Source organism: Lissotriton helveticus, chromosome 10, assembly GCF_964261635.1.
Source record: "Lissotriton helveticus chromosome 10, aLisHel1.1, whole genome shotgun sequence".
In the NCBI taxonomy this organism is placed as follows: Eukaryota; Metazoa; Chordata; class Amphibia; order Caudata; family Salamandridae; genus Lissotriton; species Lissotriton helveticus.
The window spans coordinates 408,463,408-408,469,407 of record NC_136071.1 but is presented as its reverse complement, the minus strand read 5'-3'; the positions used below and the strand labels follow the sequence as shown (position 1 = coordinate 408,469,407).

Genomic DNA, 6,000 nt, shown 5'->3' with positions numbered 1-6,000 from the left:
GTCTCAATATATGTGCTCCAGTGGATTTTGAGAAATTAACGTTCAAAAAAAGATATATATCTGTAACAGCGGACCGGGCAGCGCTCCGGTTCGCGTACTTTTCGCGTTACGGAGCTTTGTGAAGCGAAGCTGATTGGTTCTCCGGCGTCTGTAAACATTCCAAACAGTCCGTAGCGGCCGCCATCTTGTCTCTCGGTAGGATCGAGAGACAAGAGGAGGCCAAAGCGAAGGGGCAAATGACCATAAGGGGGCATAGTAGATCCTCCCTGACCCCCTAGGTTTGATGTGGAGGTTTTAAAAGGGCCCCGCGGGCCTGGGGAGCGTACTACAAGGAAACAAGAATGATTGACTTTTAACTTATTGTATGTTTATAGACTTTTTTTTTCTTTTTTTTCTGCTGAGTGACGTCTCGGCCTATCTCCACGGGATGCAGTCCCTACCATCTCGGCGTTTAAGCCCAGGGGGACCGGTAGTGTGGTAGAGATAACGTCTGTTAACGTTCGATTCGAAGGAAATCAGGAAGTGTTGATAAACATTGTCTGCGCCATCTTGCCTTTTTTCAAATGCCACACTTTTGTCGTGCACGGCAGCCATTTTAGATGCCTTGACCAGACCCACTCTCTGCACGCTGTCGATCCTTAGCATGGCTCCCCACCCTCGCAAGCATCTCCCCCAGGCACTGGTCACCCCCGCTCTCTGTCTTGCGCATGGGCAATAAACCTCCCCCCATCTGCGCTGCTCTTCCCTGAGAATCACACCCTGTGCCTGTCCGACACCTCCCTTTCGCCCTATTCACTACCGCACCCTCTGACACTCCTCTTCCTCTGTGTCCGATTGTCCAGGCCGGTCCCAGGCTATCAGCTAGCCCTGCAGATGTAGTTTATGGCCCCAGCTGTAAAGAATCACCCCTCTTCAAAGGAGTTATAGTAGATCAAGGCCCACACCCGATGAGATCCGTCACACCACACGCGTTCCTACTATCTGAAAACCATTCTGTATTGTGATTGGGGAGGGGACCGAGCCTGAAGCGGAAGATTCCAGGGATGCCTCTTTGTACATCAAAGTTTTTACAATTATGTGTCACATTAAAAATATATAGCACTCCAACAAAGTAGTAGGATTATAAAACTTTAATAACTTATAAATATATACAACAAAACAAAAACAGTAAAAACATTTAAACATTTTTAGGGAAAAAGAAGGAAGTAGCGGTCGGTTGTGCGAATAGTCCCAACGCAGCACAACGTCCAGATTTCTGGACGGCACCCAGGTGATGTTGCCTGGGTGCCGCACTGATTTCGGTATCCGGCGTGGGGCGTCGCGGGGGGTGGGTCATCAGTAGCGGTCTGTTGTGCGAATAGTTCCAAGGCAGCAGAACGATGGCACCAAGGTGATGTCCAGTAAGTTGCCGCCCTCCGAATAACGGCGTGGGGCGCCCCGGGGGGGGGGGGGGGGGGGGGGGGGTGAGGCGGCGTGAACGGGCCTCCCCAGGTGGAGGCTCGTCTGCTGTAGTGGGGCGCCCCTTTACCGTTTCAGTTGCCATTCCGTCCGCTTTTGGTCCACTGTGTCAAAATCCGCCATTCAGCTGAGTTGCGCCCACTCTTGCGGTGCAGCGATAGGCGGCTGCCACAGGACTCTCAAAATGGCGGCAGGCTCTTTCCTTTTTGGGCCTGGTCCACTGAAATGGCCCTGGGACACCTTGGAAATCGGACGCTAGTCTGCTAGGTCTTGGACCCCATTCTCGAAAGCGTTCCCTCAGCCTTGAGGATTGTACAAAAGTCTTGGGGGCCCCGACTCCTGCAGGCTTCCGGTGGGGAGCGGCTGCCATGATTGCTCGCGGAATGACCACGACGGAGCCACGAGATGGTGGTGCTTTCATGCTGACGCCAGCTTCAGTCTGAAACATCCAGAAACAAGGTGGGGCTTTCATCGTTTGGGAAAAAAAAAAGTTTTCATCCAATGAAAAGTGTTATTTTTAGGTCATATGATCAAGCCTTCCATCATTAGGAAACCAAAAGTAAAATGAACCAATGAAAAGTTTTATAAACAAGTCACATGACCTGTTATGCGGCATAGGGTATAAAAAGCGTAGAAAATCCGTTGGCACGTGAGGCAGCGTCAGTAGCGGACCGATGTGCGAATAGGCCGAAGGCAGCACAACGCGCCAAGATCCGGATGGCACCGAGGTGGTGTCTAGCAAGTTGCCGCACTGGTGTGGCCATCGTACAATGCTGAAAGTGGGCATGGGGCGCCCCGTTGGCCTGTGAGGTGGCGTCAGTAGCGGACCGATGTGCGAATGGGGCCAAAGGCAGCGCAACGCGCCAAGATCCGGATGGCACCGAGGTGGTGTCATAGTTGAGAGTTCTGAGCAGCGGTTGCAACACTGTCTGAAGCTTATTTGCAGCTGCTGCAGCTTCACTACGCGCCAAGATCCGGATGGCACCGAGGTGGTGTCTAGCAAGTTGCCGCACTGGTGTGGCCATCCTATAATGCTGAAAGTCGGCGTGGGGCGCCTCGTTGGCCTGTGAGTTCGCGTCAGTAGCGGACTGATGTGCGAATAGGCCGAAGGCAGCACAACGCGCCAAGATCCGGATGGCACCGAGGTGGTGTCTAGCAAGTTGCCGCACTGGTGTGGTCATCCTACAATGCTGAAAGTGGGCGTGGGGCGCCCCGTTGGCCTGTGAGGTGGCGTCAGTAGCGGACCGATGTGCGAATGGGGCCAAAGGCAGCGCAACGCGCCAAGATCCGGATGGCACCGAGGTGGTGTCTAGCAAGCTATGCAGCTGAGTTGCGTGCGCACTTGCGGCGAATAGGTCGAAGGCAGCACAACATTGTTTTCTGAATAGAAGACACCACAAGGCGCTGAGATTCGGTTGGCACCGAGGTGGTGTCTAGCAAGTTGCCGCATTGGTGTGGCCATCCTACAATCCTGCTCCGAATAACGGCGTGGGGTGCCCGAAGGGGGGGGGGGGGGAGGCGGCGTGAACGGGCCTTCCCAGGTGGAGGCTCGTCTGCTGTAGTGGGGCGCCCCTTTACCGTTTCAGTTGCCATTCAGCTGAGTTTCGGCCGCTCTTGATGCTACAGCGACAGGCGGCTGCAACAGGACTCTCAAAATGGCGGCCTGTCCTTTGGATTTGGGCCTGGTCCACTAAAATGGCCCTGGGACACCTTAGAACTCGGACGCTCGATTTTATTTTCCTTTCCTCTACATGCAAAAAAGGTAAATTCCCGGTACGTTACACGCTTCATCTGCCACGATGTACTCTCCAGAGGAACCGAAAAAAAATATAGTTATGGTAACTATACCATGCATCGTCATATGGAGAGGTGGCACCGATTAATTATAGTGCTGCACAAAAGAGAGATTTGGAGGAGAACCCCCGACCTGCCAGTACATTCATCAAAGAACTGGCACTGACAGCATCAGAGGCAAGGGAAACGGTCCCAAATATTTAGAAGAACTTTGGAAAGATTAAAATGACATGTTTAGATTGTGGCAAATTAATTTCATGTGGACAGATGAGTGTTACTCTAATAAATACAGCATATGAACATCATCATAGTCGATGGTTGGTAGAGACATTTTGACTATATCCTGGACCTGCCCGTCCTCGCCCAAAATGGCGCCAGAATAAATGGGAGTCGTAACTCCTTGTTGTGTACTGGTTGCAGAACATTGAAATCACGAGATACGTATGCAGTTTTGAAGCACATGGCGGCCGGGGACGAGAATTGATTGAATATTTCGACATCCCTATTGATATTAAGTTCTGATGTGTTATTGATTACTGTACTATTGAAAGTTCGAATTAACGTCACCCATGGTACTTGCCCGCAAATGTATATCTAGATAATTTTATTGTAACTGGCCCTGTCTTATTTTAATTATAAAATGTACGTCCACCGATTCCGCAACTGTTAGACACCTTAGTTCTTGCAACCTAATGGCCCGCCCGTTACGTTCCTCTACAGTGTAAATGTCTACTCATCATATACGATTACAGTTTGCTCCGTGGCCGGCCCACGTGGTTATAGGCCCGTATTTGTATACTGACATTTTCACAATAAAGGTTTTTAAAAGAAAACATGGTAGTAGTATTTACATTGGTAAAGTTTTTAATAATAGTCACTGTTTTAGAATCAGTAAAAGGCAAGTGAAATAAAGCATTCGAATTACATGAAGGGTAAAAGGTATAATACGCAGGAACGCAGTAAAGATAAATGGTCAAGGGTTGTTGTGTTTTCTACTCCTGCAACATAAAGTGATCGATAAGAATCTGATATTCTGGCGTATCGGCGACTAAGACAGCAGGCCGACCCTCTTTTGCTCAACGGCTCCGTCATGGGACGAAGAAACGCCCTTTTTCTCGAAAAAGGAATATATTTTACTTGCAGGACAGTTGTAAATTTTCCGGGAAAGTACATTAGCCTGGAACATTATAACATATGTTTAAGAAAAAATAATGTTCGAAAGTAATAAAAAGCGTAATTTTTAGGTCATATGACCAAGCCTTTCATCATTAGAATAAGAAAAGTAAAATGAACCAATGAAAAGTTTTATTAACAAGTTACATGATCTGTTATGCTTACGTTACGCGCTGCGCGCCGCGCCCCGGATCACTTCCGGATGCGCTAACGCGGCGCGTCATATGACGCATTACGCGACAACGCAGGTCCAGAATATAGTCAAAATGTCTCCACCAACCAGCGGTCGGAACACAACCCCTTTCAGCAGGCTAAATAGTTCTGTTAAATGACAACAGAAGGGACAGGCAACAAGAACCATCAGTCAAAGAGGGGAGGGCAAGTTCTTCTCTACCGGGTCACGTTGGGGCGCTACCGGAACTGATCGAATTGGTAGTCTACAGAGTTTCTGGATGTTTCAGACTGAAGCTGGCGTTAGCATGAGAGCACCACCATTTCGTAGCTCCGTCGTGGCCATTCCACGAGCAATCATGCTAGCCGCTCCCCACCAGAAGCCTGCGGGAGTCGGGGGCCCCCAAGACTTTTGTAGAATCTTCAAGGCTGAGGGGACGCTTTCGAGAATGGAGCCCAAGCTCTAGCAGACAAACGTCCGAGTTCCAAGGTGTCGCAGGGCCATTTTAGTGGACCACGCCCAAATCTGAAGAGCCGGCCGCCATTTTGAGAGTCCTGTGGCAGCCGCCTATCGCTGCACCGCAAGAGCGGGGGCAACTCAAGTACATGGTGAGCGAGACGCTGTAGTCGAAAGAGCGGGCGGTAAACAGCTGAATAGCGGAAGAGGCACAGTGTAGCAAAAGCGGGCGGAATGGCAACTGAAATGGTAAAGGGGCGCCCCACTACAGCGTGTCTTTAGGTGAAACGGATTGTGGGACAAGGTCAAGAATGGAAGAGTTACCAAAAGGCAAAAAGTTCCGCTTGATGCCGGGAGCCGGCCACCTATGTCGGGGGCGATCTCAGGCCACACCAGGAGAACACGACTTGGGGAGGGGGCCGGAGCCAAGCGCCCCCTCCGAGTCCGCGCCATCACACCGTCCCTCGGGGGCCTCCGTTAAGCGGTTCAGGGTGGCACCGCATCACATTGTTTACAAATGCAGTAACGTACTCAAACAGCCCCCACTTACTTTTAGAATAGTGAAGATGAAGCAAGTGCAAATAGGCTTCAGACAGTGTTATAAGCACTCTTCAAAACTTTGAATCATCAGAGTGCATGAGTTTCATGCTCGATCGATTGAGCTAGCCGGATCGGGCAACAAAAAGTTTAAAATAGTTATGTAAATAGTTGTTTAATAAAATGTTTTAACCTGTTACTTTGCTGGTGTGTTGTATATATTTGCATAGAGTTTATCGTTATTTTGGGCGGGGTGGGTGGCGGAGCCGCGCTGTCTTGCAGCCATCATGGTGTGGAGTTCAGTTCATCTCACTAGTTTCGTATTTGTCATGAGGGGTTGTTCCTAATGTTTCTATTTTAGCGAGGTCAAAAAGAGATCCCATTAGTGGCCTACTGATTTTGCTCGATTC

The 6,000-nt window shown here is 49.9% G+C and overlaps 1 protein-coding gene across 4 annotated transcripts in view; it reads right to left on the bottom strand.

The window, feature by feature from the left end:
• GTF3C1 (general transcription factor IIIC subunit 1) overlaps positions 1–6,000 on the bottom strand; it is a 2,559,884-nt gene that overhangs the window by 2,374,696 nt on the left and 179,188 nt on the right. The gene's annotated exons all lie outside the window — the stretch shown is intronic.